General features: G+C 42.9%; 1 protein-coding gene across 12 annotated transcripts in view; it reads right to left on the bottom strand.

Moving 5' to 3' along the window:
• The window catches only part of KIAA1217 (KIAA1217 ortholog), a 1254604-nt gene that overhangs the window by 284590 nt on the left and 950994 nt on the right, over positions 1–19020 (bottom strand). The window lies entirely within an intron of this gene.

Genomic DNA, 19020 nt, shown 5'->3' with positions numbered 1-19020 from the left:
AGCATCCACTTAGGACGTTAGAGAAAATAAGAATTTACTTACCGATAATTCTATTTCTCGTAGTCCGTAGTGGATGCTGGGCGCCCATCCCAAGTGCGGATTGTCTGCAATACTTGTACATAGTTATTGTTACAAAAATCGGGTTATTATTGTTGTGAGCCATCTTTTCAGAGGCTCCGCTGTTATCATGCTGTTAACTGGGTTCAGATCACAGGTTGTACAGTGTGATTGGTGTGGCTGGTATGAGTCTTACCCGGGATTCAAAATCCTTCCTTATTGTGTACGCTCGTCCGGGCACAGTATCCTAACTGAGGCTTGGAGGAGGGTCATAGGGGGAGGAGCCAGTGCACACCACCTGATCCTAAAGCTTTTACTTTTGTGCCCTGTCTCCTGCGGAGCCGCTAATCCCCATGGTCCTGACGGAGTCCCCAGCATCCACTACGGACTACGAGAAATAGAATTATCGGTAAGTAAATTCTTATTTTTTCTCTACTCTTTTCTCTCGAAAGGAAAGTGGCCATCCCCCCATCTATTACGCCACACCCCCTAAAGTACTTGGGCTCTATGGCACTGGACATTGCCTACTGAATATAAGGTTCTGGACTATACTGTGCTCACAGTTTGTGATTACTAGCAGATAATGCACATGGACACAATGCATCATTATAGGGCGAGGCAGTTTGGATTCTTGGTAATTAACCAGAGAAAGATTACGTTTCTTTGTGAGTTATTTGCTTACTGGATCTTTGGTTCAACACTGTCCAACTCATCTTTCCATGACCACTGGGGAATCCGGTTCTTAGCATATTTTATACATCACTAGGCAACATGTTTTGGAAATAATATTGTTTATATTCATATCGGGTATGTTCTGTTTAGGGTGAAAACTATAGTTATTTAGACAACTATATATAAACAGAGTAACATAAGTAGTAATGGAAGCCAAGCTCCTGACAGTTCTATCATTTGTGAACAAAACACTAAAAGTGAGAACACATATTTTAAGGGTAGGGTCACACATTGCTGTGTAAAAACATTTTGCTTGCAGTGCGGTTATATGAGGATACAAGCATATAATCCATACTGGAAATGCAGGTGGCCAAGGAGATCATTGAATCATCTGGTCAACTCAACCAATCCAAGCCGCTCATTTCCAGTTGCACACACTGAATAAGCAGAAATAACAACATTTAACATTACGACAAATTAGGCTATGCACCTTACCAACCTAACCATGATACATTGTAATGCCCATTTCTTCCACCAAGCCATGCCATCTTCAACAGGCTATATTTGGCCCCATTAATTTTTTTCTGCTTGGCCTTAATCTTTGCTGAAATGGAGACGGTCAGTTACGTTGTGGTGCAGTGTGCAGAGGGATCAATAGAAAACTGTAGCTTCATTGTGATCTACGTTATTTTCCCAGTTGTTGAATAGATAGCTGCATAGGAATAGAATTTGCCTCTAAGGTCAGAACTTGCACTAATATGTTATATAATAATAATAATTTTATTTATATAGCGCTCTTTCTCCAATAGGACTCAAGGCGCTTAACAGATACATAGCATAATATAGTACAGAAAATAATGAAGTACAGAAAAGCTTTTCATAAAATACAGAAGCATAAAGATACTAAAGGGACATTATGGAAATGCTTGAGTAAACAGGAAAGTCTTGAATCTACTTTTGAAGGATTCTATAGTTGGGGCCTCTCGCACTGTGTGGGGAAGTGAGTTCCATAGAGTCGGAGCCGCATGACTAAAAGCTCGACCCCCAGATGAATTACGGGAGATTCTAGCTACTGCTAAAAGTCCTTCATCTACAGATCGCAGTAATGGAGTGGGTCAGTATGGGGTCAGAAGCTGCTTCAGGTACCTTGGCCCTGGTCATGTAGTGCTTTGAAACTCAGTAAGCCAATCTTGAAGATGATTCGCCATCGTACAGGCAGCCAGTGAAGGGAGTAGAGGATGGGTGTTACGTGGCTAGAACGGGGCTGGTCGGTTACCAGCCTGGCAGCTGTGTTTTGCACCAGCTGTAAGCGCTGCAATTCTTTTGCTGGGAGACCAAGATAGAGGGCATTACAGTAGTCTAATCGAGATGATACAAATGCATGGATGACTTTTGGCAGATCATCTGAGGGAATTAAGTGCTTGATTCTGGCTATGTTCCTCAGGTGAAAGAATGAGGATTTGATTGTGGCTGATATCTGATGTTTAAGTGTAAAGCCAGCATCCAGGACAACGCCAAGATTCCGCACATGATCAGTGGTTTGTAATTCTGAATCCCCGAGTGTAGGTCTAGTTGTTTGGCTATGCTGCAGTCTTGTCCTTTGATGCTGCGGTCCTATCATAAGGATCTCTGTTTTATCCGGATTCAGTCGCAGCCAACTGGCACTCATCCACTCCTGGAGTTCAGCTAGACAGCAATTTAGGGTTGCTATTGAGTTTTCAGTGCCCGGAACAAAGGACAAGTACAGTTGTGTATCATCTGCATAGCAGTGGTAGACTAGCCCATGGCGCCTGATTATTTCACCCAGCGGGAGCATGTATACTGCAAAAAGCATGGGGGATAGTATGGAACCTTGTGGGACACCACATGGCAATGGCACTGATGGTGATGAGTATAATCCAGACGATACTCTCTGTGACCTGCCTGTGAGAAATGATTTGAACCAGCTTAGGACTGTGCCATCCAGTCCACAAAAATGTATCAGTCGCTCAGAAGCCCATGGTCAGTGGTATCAAATGCTGCAGAGAGATCCAGAAGGATTAATATTGAGCAGTCACCTCTGTCTCTTGCCATCAGAAGATAATTTAACACACACACCAGGGCTGTTTCAGTGCTATGTCTTCTCCTGAATCCTGATTGGAATGGATCATAGATATCATGGGTTGTCAGGCGGGTTTCCAGTTGATTTGCAACCACTTTCTCAATAACCTTTCCTAGAAAAGGAAGGTTTGATACCGGTCTGTAGTTGGTCATGCAGTTGGGATCTAAATTAGTTTTTTTAAGCAGAGGTCTAACAATTGCTTCCTTTAGGGGTCCAGGAAAGATGCCAGTCTGCAAAGAGCATTGAACAATTTTTGCAAAGACAGGACCAATTATATCCATACAACCTATTAGAAGCTTGGTTGAGGCAGGGTCCAGATCACTGGTGGTGGGACGCAAAAGTCCGAGCAATTTTAGTAATGTCCTTTACATCCACTGGGTTAAAGCTGGTCCAAGAAGGCAGGTGGCTTATATTGGCAGGCTTTGTAGCACTCCTTTGATGGCACTGTGGAGATTCCAGCCCGGATGGTGGATATTTTATCTGCAAAGAAGTTTGCAAACTCGTTGCATCTTGCCTGGGAGAATCAGTCTGGAGGCATGCTGGCTTGCAAAGTATCTCCACTGTGCGGAAAAGTTGAGCTGGCCTATTGTTTGCTGCCGTGATCTCATTTGACAGGAACTGTGATTTCTTACGGGTGATTGTCAATTGATATTCTTCGTTATGCTTTATTAGTTTTATTTTATCATCCACTAGGTTAGTCTTCCTCCATCGTCTTTCCAGTCTACGCCCCCTTTTCTTGAACTCACTAACACTGTTGTCGAACCAGGGAGCTCAACGTTGTGGTTTATGAGGTCTTATACGCACAGGGGCGATAATATCAATTGCAGCCATAACATCCCTATTATAATAACGGACTAGGGAACAGGGATCTTCACAGGCACCCAGTATAGCAGACAGATCCAGATTTGCTGCTAGAGCCTGGTGAATCATACCCCTCCAGGGACGATACCTGGTCAACTCCACGGGCAGAGATCTTATTTGAGGTGTTGCACATTAACTAGTAAAAGCTAAACAGGTTTTATAAACTGCAGGTGAAAATCTCAGATTAGCGCACAGTGCAATTCCTGGTAGATCTAGTTGGTTTGTGGTTCCTTCTGCGTTGGTAAATTTGGATTGTGTTTTGTGCTCCTTTGGTAGAGCCAGTTTGTGGTTCTTCCTGCGTTGATAGATTTTGATTGTGTTTTGTCCTACTGTAGAAGAGTTGGTTGGATTGTGGTACCTCCTGCTGTGGTACATTTGGATTGTGTTTTGTACTGCTTTAGTAGAGCCATTTGCTTTGTGGTACCTCCTGTGTTGGTAGATTTGGATTGTGTTTTGTACTACTTTAGTAGAGCCGGTTGCTTTGTGGTACCTCCTGTGTTGGTAGATTTGGATTGTGTTTTGTTCTACTTTAGTAGAGCCGGTTGGATTGTGGTACCTCCTGCTGTGGTAGATTTGGATTGTGTTTTGTACTGCTTTAGTAGAGCCAGTTGCTTTGTGGTACCTCCTGTGTTGGTAGATTTGGGTTGTGTTTTGTACTACGTTAGTAGAGCCAGTTGCTTTGTGGTACCTCCTGTGTTGGTAGATTTGGATTGTGTTTTGTTCTACTTTAGTAGAGCCGGTTGGATTATGGTACCTCCTGCTGTGGTAGATTTGGATTGTGTTTTGTACTGGTTTAGTAGAGCCAGTTGCTTTGTGGTACCTCCTGTGTTGGTAGATTTGGGTTGTGTTTTGTACTACGTTAGTAGAGCCAGTTGCTTTGTGGTACCTCCTGTGTTGGTAGATTTGGATTGTGTTTTGTTCTACTTTAGTAGAGCCGGTTGGATTATGGTACCTCCTGCTGTGGTAGATTTGGATTGTGTTTTGTACTGCTTTAGTAGAGCCAGTTGCTTTGTGGTACCTCCTGTGTTGGTAGATTTGGGTTGTGTTTTGTACTACGTTAGTAGAGCCAGTTGCTTTGTGGTACCTCCTGTGTTGGTAGATTTGGATTGTGTTTTGTACTACTTTGGTAGAGCCAGTTGGATTGTGGTACCACTTGTTTTGATAGATTTAGTCTAACAAATGTTTGTGGTTATGTCAGTAACTGATCACCATAAGACTGGCTCATGGGGGCACATGTATTAAGACTGGAGAATTGACAAAGCAGTGATAAAGAAATGGTAAGTGAAAGGTGATTGCGCACCAGCCAATCAGCTCCTAACTGTCATTTTTCAAACCTGTAATGATTGGCTGGTGCATTATCACCTTGTGCTTATCACTGCTTTTTCACTTCTTTATCACTTCTCCAGGCTGAATACATCTGCCCCATGGTTTGGTGCCCTCTCCTTTCTATGTTTTCTATTAGTCTGGGGTCCTGTCTAAAGGAAAGATAAATGACCTGTTCTGGAAGTGCCCCTCTGCTATCACTTCTTGCTCACCCTCTCAGACTTCCTCTGTAATTTTAACTTTCAAATTGCACCGTTACTTCGCACAGCCTTTAAAGTGATCCTGCTTAGGCTGCACCACCCCCAATTATCTGCAAAAGGGAGGTGTGTGTACTATGCAGCCCAACCCACTCTCGCTGCCCAAGATGGAGGATGGGAAAGAAAATATGTAGTACAAAGTTATGTAATTACAACACAACAGAAACTGGTAAACAGCTGCCCATTGTTTTTTTTTTAAATAATGAAGTTAATTATCTTCTTTATACTCTTTCTGTTAAATATGCAAATCAGGTCAGTAATGGCTAAATGCAGAAGCAGTCAAATAATAGCATGTCTGGACAGTTATTAGGAATTAAGCACCAAGGAGAGAGAGTGCGAGACGGCATACACAGTGAATCATATGTGTTTTTCGGTGTTATGGTAGTGTTAATGAGACTTAATCACAATCATTTATCTATAACAACGCAGGGCTAGCATCTGTAAGAGTGATCGCTGCTAGCTATTATTATTCGCTAATCACATTGAGCTGTGCTTGTAGAAATAATCCTACGCTATTCACACAAGTGTCAGGATATTGTAAGATAAATATGGTAGATAAAGACTTGATAAACAAGTTGCTTAACGGAGGTGATATTTTTATAAGGATGTGCTCCTCAAAAATTAGAATGGGGGCACACTGTCAGTGGTGGCACAAGTTGCTTTGTCAAACAAGGTTAGGCTGGTCAAATGCACCCTTCCCCCTGCCCTAATTACAGGGACAGATTAACAATGGGGCAGATGGAGCTACAGTGCCAGGCCTCCACATAAAAATAGGCCCATCATCATGGCAGTATGGTGATGACCACCTGCTTATCTGACCACATGGTCGGCCAAAAGTCATGAGTATTAACATTGTATTTCTAGTTTCCTCACAAAATTCTGCAATTTCTCTATATTTATGTATTTAGGGACGACTTGGGGCTGATAGTGTAGTGGTGTACACACCCACACGGTACTGGTCACACCCACACAGCACTGCTCACAGCTCCTCCCCTTCTCAGTATAGGCCATTGAATATTTTCAGCCCATGTGGCCCATAACGGGGGACACTGAAGATTTTTATTCCCGGGGTTTAACATTTTTCAATCCGAAAACCTGGGATTGAAAAAAAGGACTGGGATTGGCCGCCCTATTCACCACTTACTGTTAATAACACAATGTCACTGCCACCAGCAAGGAAAAGGACATTTTGGTGATTTGTCACCAGGTAGCCCTTCACTTTTGCCTATACACAATTATTAATATTCAAATGATAATACCACATTCATGTAGCATGGATTTTGGTCACTCAGAGTCCTATGAGTGAAAAATATTTCCAAAGCTTAGTTAAAATAATATAAAGATTGACATACAATAAGCAAAATAGTTTCAGAAAAAAATAAAATAAGAAAAACAAGAGAATAAAATCAGCACAACTCACAATGATATATGAACTATGAACTGGCATGAAGGAGATCACTTAGAACTTGGTGGGTCACCTCAGAATCTCTTCTTCTCCCAGGAAGTGAGCACATCCCATAGCTTCACCCAGGGGTGTATCTACCCATTGGCCAGGATGGCACTCACCAGGGGCGCCAGCCAAGGAGGGGGCACCGCCCGGTTTTGCCACCCTCGACCAATGAGTGGAATCACTTAGTAGTGGCATCGCCTGGGCTGGAGGATCTCACAGTAGGCAGGAACAGGTGTCGGTGTTCGGCACCGCAATGCACTAGTGAAGACCGTGAAAGTAAACTACAGTTCCCAGCAGCCCTTGCTGTCGGGAGCTCCTGGCAGGAAGGGTTGCTGGGAGCTGTAGTTTACTTTCACTTTCTTCACGAAGTGTGGTGCGGTGTTGAAGTCTGGTGTTCCTGCCTAATGTACAATCGTCCAGCCCAGGCGATGCCCAGCTCATCACACTAGGAACTGCAACATATTAATTGATATGTGCTGTGAGGGGGGAGGACTATATGCAGGGAGGGGAAAGGACTATATGCATGGAGTGGGGAGACTCTGTGCTGGGAGGGGAAAGGATTATATGCAGGGAGTCTATGTAGCCTTATAATCTATAAACAAAGTCATAGCTCACACACGGCCACCTGTTGTCACCTATGTACGGTTTGTGTACAAAGCCATAGCTCACACACGTCCACCTGTTGTCACCTATGTATCCTTACAGTTTGCGTACAAAGCCATAGCTCACACTCGTCCACCTGTTGTCACCTATGTATCCTTACAGTTTGCGTACAAAGCCATAGCTCGCATATGGCCCCTTGCTGTGAACAGTTCACACACATTCTTTTATACACTGGGAGGTGCAATGACAAAACCAAATGTCTCTTGGTTCAGTTCAATTACCTGGATTGCTAATTACAAAATTGCAATTGACATACCCTGTGAAAATAACATGTATTTCATACAGAATATACATTGATACAACATACAATTTGAACAATACCATATTGTGAAATTGGATAACGTGAATGATCAGACACTGGCTAATAATACAGAGAGCATGTGATTGCACCATGTCACCTCTCCTCTAATTCCTATTATTACACACTCAATCACTGATTGTACTACAGTCAGGGCCAGTGCTAGGGTGTTTGGCGCCTCCCTGCAAACTATAAATTTGCGCCCTCTCCCCTATACTTTATACAGGGATATCAAAAATGGTTGTAGTCTCACAAGGAAGGAGTGTGCCCACACATTAGTACCCCCACTTCAAATTACACCATATAGTAACACAATCATCTTCACATTACACCGCACGCAGTGCCTGATTCATATTACACCACAAAGTAGTGCCCCACATTCACATTACATCACACAATAATGCCCTTTATACACAATACCCACAGTAGTGCCCCTTATATACATAATGGCCACAGTAGTAGTGCCGCTTATACACAAAATGCCCACAGTAGGGGGTATATTTACTATAGTGCACGTTTATAGAAGTGGAAATGTTGCAGATTACAATCAATTAGATTCTAGCTCTTTTAGATGGTGCTAGATAAATGATAAGTAGAATCTGACTGGTTGCTATGGGCAATATCTCCACTTTAATAAACCCGCACTTTAGTAAATATGTCCCTAGTAGTGCCCTTTACACATAATGTCCACAGAATGGGAAAGGGGGCGGTGCTGAAACGGAATTGTCTGCCGCTGCTGCCTTCTGTCATACAGGTGCAGGGGAAGAAGGAGAAGGGAGACCAGGAGCATATGTAGCATAATTAAAATGGGTTTCCAAATCCTCAATCGCGGAACAAAGCAAAAAAAAATAAAAAAAAGGGGGTGTGTAGGACAGGTGCAAAGGGTGCCTGCAATTCTAATTGACATTTAAAATCATAGTTTAATCCAGCATGAGCAGAAGAAGCAGTTACATGGATTAAAAAGGTCAGAACTGTGCTGTAAAGATTTTTCTTTTTGTTAGTTACTGATATAACAGTTCACTCATAAGGGGGGTATTCGCCCGTACTGGATTTTTCCACCAGTCGAAAAATCAGCACGGGCATTGAATAGGGAAATCTAATTTGCCCTAAAAACGGCTGAAAATTTTCGGGGGTTTTACCGATTTTTAAAGATATATTTTATATATTTTTATATGATGTTGAGGAATGTGTTTCTTTTTCTTATGAAGTGCTATGTATCCGACTGTGATAGAATGTATGAATAGAATTGCAGTATTCTATGTCTGTGTATGATCATCACATTATGGAACTGTCACTGACTATCTTCATTTGCAATGCATGGAACTTGTTGTTATTGTAAAACAAAAATAAAGAATTTATAAAAAAAAAAAAAAAACTCCTGCCGTTTATGACCGCAAAAAAAAAAAAAAAAAAAGTTTCTATGAAACTAAATAGCAATAGTGACACCTGTAGGGAGTTACGGGTAGCTGCTCATCCTTATATAAAAATCAATAAATATATATGAATCTATTATTAATGTAACTATAGTATATGTAGTATCACTTTGGAATGAATTGCGAAGTTCAATGATAGATAATGTTAGTCAATATAGTATAAATAATTCAAGTCTGTCACATCACAGTAGGTAATGACATTGGAGGTAGTTTCCATGTCTAACCAAACAAGAAGGATGTGTTTGGGTAACAGTGATGTTATGGTTCAACAAAGGGTAATTAAAAGCAAGGAAATAGCTAGTTCTGGTTCACAGACAGGTCCCCAGTAACGAGCTGAGGAAATACTGTGACCTATATTTAATGGATTATTGGAGGTCCCAAGCACCGAACAAGAAAGGTGGTTAGTGTGATTTACTCCACAGACCCTCAGGTTATTACACGCTGCTCCCATCCTTAGCATGTTGGGTGTGTTATTAGCTGCCTGGGGGAAAGTGGCGTGTCCCTCTGACATGCACATCACACAAACAGCTGTCAGCTCCACTGGTGATTCATGGTGTCCTGTACATATACAAATTTTCTCTTCACAATATTACAGTCAGTGCACCCAGAATAGACCCTGAGGACTTATAACAATCACTCTATTCTATCATTTATCTAATTAGCTTCAGGCGCAGCCTACATGAAAGCTGTTACTTTACTATGGAGAGGGTACTTTCACACTACTGGAGGTGTCACAGAGTAGGTGAAATATAAATTACCCTTATTCAGGAAAGCGGACTGCTGGAATTGTCACTAGGGCATAACTCTGTCTTCTCTTATCCCGAGTGCCCAAAGCAGACATACTAATAGACAATGGCACTCATTTACAAGCCGGGCCTACAGTACATAGTCTATGCCACATGGAAACCGTAACGCTAAAGTATAATCTGAGTCAGATTTATTGAGTCATAGGCAGCTAATGTGATAAAAAATCAGGGGCTGATTTATCAGTTTTGAATTCATTTTGGGGAAAAATCCACCTATTATCGCGGATCTTTGCTTGTGTAAAACAATAGTCGGTAGAATGTAGAAAAGGATGGAGAGTAAAATGGCAATGCAAAAAACACTGCGGAATGCGAAATCAGATTAGAGATGCAATTGTTTTTATTCCACCCTCTGCATGTGCCGGTGAAGAAGGGGATGGTTAGGCTGCGGGGGGAGGGAGGTTAGGCTGCAGACAAGAGGGGTTGGGCACCACGGGGGGGGGGGGGGGGGGGGTTAGGGTAGGTTAGGCTGCGGTCATGGAGAGCTGGGGTTAGCGGGTTAAGGGGGTGAGTTAGAATACATAACTCACCCCTGTCGGGATCTTTTACATCAGAATGCCCGTGTCGGTATTCTGACCGCCGGCATTCTATGCGCTGTGATCTTCTACTCAACTCGCGATGAAGGCTCCTGCTCACTGGTAACAAGTAGACCAAGGAAAGGAGGAGCTGCAGTACATGGAAGGTATTCTCATACATGGTGGGCTCTCAGCTCCCTCTCTCGTAAACCACCTTCCTATGAAAAAGCTATTTCTACACCATCTGTGATATGCCATAAACAGGAGCAAGGGAATACATACAAAAATAATATTGCATTTCTACTATTTTTAAATTGCAGGACAGAGGTTAGTGACCTTCACTAAATAGATATTTATCACAACAAGTTTCTGCTACAAATTTTTATTTTTTTTAAATCTAAATTCTTTTCTAACACATTTGGTACTACATTATCACATTATTCAACATTGATAATTAGTTTAATTACACTTTTTATATTTGTTATTGCTGCACACACATTTAGGAGATGGAATAGATTGCTTACTACTATTATTATGTATGTATGTATATATATATATATATATATATATATATACATACATAGTACTGCAAAAGTTTTAGGCAGGTGTGGAAAAAATGCTGCAAAGTAAGAATGCTTTCAAAAATAGAAGTGCTAACAAAATGCAACATGAATGAAATCTAACTCAAATCAATATCTGGTGTAACAACCTTTTGCCTTCAAAACAGCATCAATTCTTTTAGGTACACTTGCACAAAGTCAGGGATTTTGTAGGATTATAATCAAGTGTATGATTAACCAATCATACCAAACAGGTGATAATGATCATCATTTTTATATGTAGGTTGAAACACAGTCATTAACTGGAACAGAAACAGCTCTGTAGGAGGCTCAAAACTGGGTGAGGAACAGCCAAACTCTGCTACAAAGGTGAGGTTGTGAAAGTCACTTTCATGTCACAGGTCATACACCATGGCAAGACTGAGCACAGCAACAAGACAGAAGGTAGTTATACTGCACCAGCAAGTTCTCTCCCAGGAAAAGATTTCAAAGCAGACTGGGGTTTCAAGATGTGCTGTTCAAGCTCTTTTGAAGAAGGACAAAGAAACGGGCAACGTTTAGGACTGTAGACGCAGTGATTGACCATGGAAACTTCGTGCATCAGATGAAAGACACATCATGCTTACTTTCCTTCACAATCAGAAGATATCCAGCAGTGCCATCAGCTCAGAACCTGCAGAAACCAGCGGAAACCCAGGTACACTATTCTACTATTCGGAGAAGTCTGGCCAGAAGTGGTCTTCATGAAAGAATTGCAGCCAAAAAAACCATACCTTCAACGTGGAAACAAGGCCAAGGGACTCAACTACGCATTAAAACAAAGGAACTGGGGTGCAGAAAAATGGTAAAAGGTGCTCTGGACTGATGAGTCAAGATTTTAAATATCTGGCTGTAACAGGAGGCAGTTTGTTTGCCGAAGGGCTGAGAGCGATACAATAGCGATTGTCTGTAAGCAACAGTGAAGCATGGTGGAGGTGTTTTGCAAGTTTGCAAAGAACAAACTTTACAGCAAATGGAGTTGGGGATTTGGTCAGGATTAATGGTGTCCTCAATGCTGAGCAATATAGGCAGGTACTTATCCATCATGCAATACCATCAGGGAGGCATCTGATTGGCTCTAAATTTATTCAGCAGGACAACGACCCCAAACATGGAGCCAATATCATTAAGAACTATCTTCAGCTTAAAGAAAAACAAGGAGCCCTGGAAGTGATGATATAGCCCCCACAGAGCACTTCACAGAGACAGAAGAATTTGAGCAAGCCTACATCCACAGAAAATCTGTGGTTAGTTCTCCAAGATGTTTGGAACAACGTCACTGCTGAGATACTTCAAAAACTTTGTGCAAGTGTACTTAGAAGAATTGATGCTGTTTTGAAGGCAAAGGGTGGTCACATCAAATAATCACTAGCATATCACTGGCAAATATCTATAATGGGTTCAAGAGGTGCAGTGCGCACGAGCCCCTGGGTCCAGGGGGGCCCACACACCCAGCACTCCTTTAATTATACTTACCACTCCGTTGGCCCGGCGCTGGCTGCAGAGCTGTTAGAACCACTGGGAAAATGGCTGTTGCAAGCACCATGTTCCCAGAGACCTGCGCATGTGCAGTAGACTCTGGCACAATGCAGAGTCTACTACGTTGCTGGAGAGGAGTGGGCCCGATTTGAACCTGCAAACGGGCCTCCTCCTCTCTTAAAGCACTGATTTGATTTAGATTTCTCTTCTGTTCATTCACTGAACGTATTTTTATCGATTAACAAAATGCAATTAACACTTCTTAAAAGCATTGTTACTTTGCAGCATTTTTGCCACACCTGCCTAAAATTTTGCACAGTACTGTATGTATAACTAACAACTTGTCGCGCTGCGGAATAGGGACATCTCCACTCGCCGGAGGTGCTTGCCCAAAATTAGGGGGCGTGGCCTCGTGGCAAGCACCGTGATTGCAAGCCATGCCCCTATTTTCATTAGTATGGGAGCAGGGCCGTTTCTAGACAATTTGGCTCCCAGTGCGAGATTTCAAAATGCGCCCCCCCCCCAATTGCTATAAAAAAAAATTGCGTGCCTCCCCCATATAGCCATAAAAAGAAAAAGCATGCGCGCGCAGCTCCCGACAAGGGTGTGTGGCCTGATTAAAATGGGCGTGGTCTCATTAAAGTGGGCGTGGCCTCATCTGATATCATCACACCCACCACAGGGGGAAAAAAATAAAAATAAAAAAGTCCCTTTTTTACACATTACAGCAGGCAAGTGTCCCCATATTACACAGCGCGGCAGGCAGGTGTCCCCATATTACACAGCGCGGCAGGCAGGTGTCCCCATTTTACAAAGTGCGGCAGGCAGGTGTCCCCATTTTACACAGTGCGGCAGGCAGGTATCCCCATTTTACACAGTACGGTAGGCAGATATCCCCATTTTACACAGTACGCAGGCAGGTGTCCCCATTTTACACAGTGCGGCAGGCAGGTATCCCCATTTTACACAGTACGGCAGGCAGATATCCCCATTTTACACAGTACGCAGGCAGGTGCCCCCATTTTACAAAGTGCGGCAGGCAGGTATCCCCATTTTACACAGTGCGGCAGGCAGGTATCCTCATTTTACACAGCTCGGCAGGCACGAGCCTCCATTTTACACAGCGCGGCAGGTACGTGCCCCCATTTTACACAGTGCGGCAGGCAGGTATCCCCATTTTACACAGTGCGGCAGGCAGATATCCCCATTTTACACAGTACGCAGGCACGTGCCCCCATTTTACACAGTGCGGCAGGCAGGTATCCCCATTTTACACAGTGCGGCAGGCAGGTATCCCCATTTTACACAGTGCGGCAGGCAGGTGTCAAGTGGGGGGGAAGGAAGGGGGAGAGAGAGAGAGATAATATTTACATCTTCCCGCTCTTCGGGTCCCGCCGACTCACGTCCCTCGCGCCGGCCGCCTCCTCCTTCCATGCTTATCTCCTCTCCTCCCTCTCCCTGAGCGCTCCTGCACGGGGGCGGAGTTTCGCGGAATGACGCGTTTGCGTCGTGACGTCACGACGCAAACGCGTCATTCCGCGAAACTGCGCCCCCCGAGCAGGAGCGCTCGGGGAGAGGGAGGAGAGAAGATAAGGAGTCACAAAGTGCCGCGGCGGGCGCCCCGTGCTGTTGCACGGCTCGCCCGCCGCTAGAAACGGCACTGTATGGGAGCATGGACAGCGCCATGTGAGCTGCTGGCTATGCCATCTGTCCCTCCCTGCCAGGGAATAGACACTGTGTGCATGTGCCCAGCATCTTATCATTGCTGCTCTGAGCAGAGCAGCTAGTGACTGGGGGGGGATCTCCCAACTGTCCCAACAAAATCGGGACAGTTGGGAGGTATGCTGTATGTATGTGTGTGTATGTATATATATATATATATATATATGTACCAAGAAAAGCTATCAGCGCCACAGATGCAGTATACCAAGTAACAGCACTAGTATCGGAACTACGGATAACTATAAAGTCTGCCTAGTGTGCACTCCCTATATATCATCAAGGGGTGATGAAGTCCAGATAGGATGAAACGCGTTGGGTGCTGCCTTGATCTAACCTCAATCACTAAGTTAAGATACTTTACTCCTCTCTTTTTGACTGTTTTTTGAATTTTTTTATTCTTATATATTTTTATGCCCTATGTACCCTTTTATGTTTTCTAGCTTTCCTATACGTTTTTATTAATACTTTTTATGTATGGTATTTTATTACTAACTTTTACTTCATAAGTACTCGTTTTTGTTTAGTGCTACACATTGTAATAAATTTGTATTTTTTATAAATGCCTAGTTTTACAATCGTTTGGCACCAGTGGTCGCTTTTTATTACCTCATTTTTTGTTTATAAATATCTATATATATATATCTATATATATCTATATATATATATATATATATACTGTGTGTGCAGTTTCAGGGAATGCTAAAGATATTTGGGATAATGCTGTATGTAAACATGGGGAATTTATATTTCTATGCACACTGTACTTCCTGTGTACATAATTACAGAAGAACATTGCAGAAAGTCTTTTACAGATGACAATTGTTGCTATAAGAGTCTGCTCTGTTCTAAATAGTATGCATACAATATTAAATATCTTAATGTACCTCTTGGTAGGAGCGCATACGTTCAAACTGTATTATTGCAGGAGAGATGGATTGAAATGTTAGAAGTAATCAGATTAATGATAGATGCTAGGAATATTTCCATGTGAATGGTCTGTGGATGTAAGCATTCACATTGTATTAATAGTCACTGAGTACACATGTAAGTACTTCCAGTATGGGCGCATTCTAACAAGCTGCAGCTGTACTGCATGAAACCACTCCGAGAAGGGATGTCTGCGAGCCACAAGTACTGTATCTATTAGCTCTCATCATGCGCAATCATGTGATTTTCTCTTTCATGCCAGAGCGGGACGAGCTGAGTGACAGACACTCAGCCCCTACCACTGCAAAACCCCATTGGGAACAAAATGTATTGAATAAGCATTACACGCTGGAGCTAATAACTGTCCATTGCACTGCGGTGAAAGCAAAGATTAAAGAGCTGTCTTCTCTATTCTAAAAAAGTTATGATATTTATCTGTGTCTCGCTATTCCGAAAATTGAGGGCCACTGTGCTATAGGGACTATGGCCAAACTTGGGGCATGGTAACGCCCCCTCAGGATAAAATTAACTATAGACTATGAGTAGAGCTGTCGTGGAGAGTGATCTTCCTTCCATCCTTCCACCTCCGTGGCTGGTCCGGGCTCCTCAGACACGCCCAGGTAATCATCAAGCCCACTCTTACACCCCCCCCCCCCCCTGTCCTCACTCAGTACTATTGCACTGGCCTGTTTGTTCAGTCTTCCAATTTCGCTGGCAGGCTTCAGTGAACTTGGAAGTCAGTCAGTCAGTTATCCTGAGTTCAAAGCGCTTGATCTTATCTATGGAGGAACAAGGGTGGTCCAAACCCTTGGACCAACACTTTGCTTGGCTGAGCATGTAGCGAGGCCGGTACACTGGAGCCCCAAACACAGAGATGAGACACCCTTACTTCATGGCCACATAGCGCAGTTCTGCCACGGACTGTGCCCAATTTGGCCACCTATATGGGGATGTAGTCAAAATGACGACCTTTACAATATTGACATCACAATGACGAATGTTATGATGGCGACACTGTCGATACTGACCATGACGAAATTTGTATAATGTCAACATGTTTACAATGTCAACATTTGAAATGTTGACATGTGAAAAACTAACATTCTACTCGGACCAGTAGCAGAGGATTAAGGTTACACTGCGGGAGGGGAGGTTATGGCTAGTTTGCGGGAGGGTAGGTTAAAGTTAGACACTAGGACAGTGGTTCCCAAACTGTGTGCATTGGCACCCTGGGGTGCCTCGGGACACTTACAGGGGTGCCTCAGGTTGGTGGCCCAGGACCAATTAATATTATTTATGGTCAATGTAATAGGCAAAACCAGTGCTGGTGGCTGTCAGTCATAACATATGTGGACAAACAGAAGCAAATCCTGTCACTCACCACACAATTGAACTTATGGATGACACAGAAACAGTTTACTTTATTTAATATTTCTTTCTAAATGTCTCAATATGAAGCTTTTGTCCTGGAGGTGCCGTGAAAAAGTTTCTGATGCTCTAGGGCGCCGTGATTTCAAAAAGTTTGGGTACCACTGCACTAGGAGGAGGGTTAGGGGTTAGACATCCCATTGGACCGGGTAAGTCACCGCTAGACCACCAGGCATGTTCTTTAGACATTGCAATCATGTTTTCATTTCATCAGTGTTGACATGATGAATGTTGACCTGGTCAATGTTGACAGCGCGGGCATGTCAACATGCTGCGGTGCCATGCAGTGTAATGAAGGACGGAACAAGGGATCGCTCCATCCTTCATTACATCGCGCTGATGTGTACCGCGGTAATGATATGTCGGCTGCCATATCGTCCGGGCACACATCACTCCAGTATGTACCTGTCTTAAGAGAGCACTTAATAAATGTAAACAGACATTTACAGACCAATTAATATGGTCACACAAAGGGCTGCATCTCTAACAAAGTCAGCAAATGGTCACAAAGCAAGGGAGATGCCAGGGAACAATCTGATTAAAATGTACCAGATTCTTTCTGGGTGGGGCTAAAAATTCCCTCAGCAATTATGCAGGCCTGTGTGTGCAGCCATTGCCTGCCCTGTTCCACACGACCCCCATGTGATCCTGCCGCTTAACCTGACTAGGGCTAGTCTAGTCAGTACCGTCCAATATGGCCTCTGACACAAAATTGTTCTGCATTTACCAACATAAGACACAAGGTTATAATTCATTTATGAAACCTTTACAGAAATAAGGGGGTACCGGGTAAATATGTATAGACGTGTACAGGTACCAGGTAAACATGTACAGACATAACGGAGTGCTTTGTCAACATCAGGGGCATTGTTATAAAAGGGCAGAGAAATTATACTCTAAATATCTTAAATCTAATGTAAACTTGTAAGAAACCCAATTTATGATGCAAAGGAGTGGAATTTTTCCCTCAGATAATGCTTTTCAAAGGGACAACATGCATATTTTGTGCCAGCATTGTGCAGGAATCCAGCCGATGGTGGCTTTGACACGAGTGCCCACACACTTTGCCATTCACAGTAGGTCAGCATCTAATGAATAGCAAAAAGATACAAAAAATCTAGGAAGCTGGTTTCCTGTTTAAATAACTTTGATTCAATTCGTTCTGGCAGCTCAAGATTTAATAACCATACAGATTATAGAAATAGCACTCGCTGGTATGTAAGGAATGCTAATTCTGTTCCATGACCTAACACTGGAATCATATGCTGTCACATCAACACAGAATTTACATCGTGAATGATGTTTTGTTTGGACATTAATATAGCAATTCTCAACAACTTGCTGACAAAGATCATCCAACTGCTTCATTTGTCCAACGCAGTATTTTTATTAATAGCTTTCCACAGTCGCAAACCACCATGAGAAAGCCCCAGGCAAACTTGTCACCAATCACTGGCCAATTTAACTATAGACTGATCTGTTAAATTGGATTCCATTTTTCTTTTCTTTACCCCCTTACTTTTTCTCTCAACTTTGTCATCTTCTCGGTACGTCTTGAAAAACTGTTTGCTTTTTTAGGACCACTGACCTGTAAATGGCCTTTTATAGCAGAAATACTGGCGTCCAATACATATATTTATACACTGTAAATAGATACGTTTTTGGTATTTTTTTTTCCATTCAGCTTCCAAGGCCAGCTGAAGAGAAGAAGGAACCTGCGTGAGACCTTATTCCACCTCCTTTCTCACCTCCTTTCTAAGCCAAAGTCTACTGCACATGCATAAGTCTCTAAGAACATGGCATCCGTGCCATGTTCCCAGTTATTTTCCTTCTGCGCAAGTGCATTCCAGAGATTTGTGCAGCACGGACACTGGACTCCAGGTTCTGATTATGAGTTGTGGGCTACCTTGGACCCAGGAGCCTGTGTGCACCACACACCCATTGGCCACTGGCAGATTCGCTGTTGGCTATGCATGCCTTTAATCACCAAATAAATGTATAAATATTAGTGATGAGCGGATTCGGTTTTACTCGGTTTTACTCGGTTTTACTCGGTTCTCAAAACGGCATCTTATTGGCTCACGGATGTCACGTGTTTTGGATAGCCAATAGGATGCCGTTTTGAGAACCGAGTAAAACCGAGTAAAACCGAGTAAAACCGAACCTCGCTCATCACTAATAAATATGGACGGATAGGGATACAACTGCTAGTTAGAGACTTAAAATCTTTACAATATTTTAATTATACATGTAAAACCATTCTGATCAAACTTGGCTCATATCAACTGTGATGTTTTGATAGTATGTAGCATCCATGGATGTTTTCTACATTTCCTTAAATACAAACAGAATTGGACTGGCTCACCGGGGTACTGCTGGGATCTACTGGCAGCTGGTGTATGCCAGGGCAATTATTAAAGACTACCAATTAA

Source organism: Pseudophryne corroboree, chromosome 5 (genome assembly GCF_028390025.1).
Source record: "Pseudophryne corroboree isolate aPseCor3 chromosome 5, aPseCor3.hap2, whole genome shotgun sequence".
Taxonomy (NCBI): Eukaryota; Metazoa; Chordata; class Amphibia; order Anura; family Myobatrachidae; genus Pseudophryne; species Pseudophryne corroboree.
Note: the sequence above shows the minus strand (reverse complement) of the source record. Positions and strands in the feature narration are given on the sequence as shown.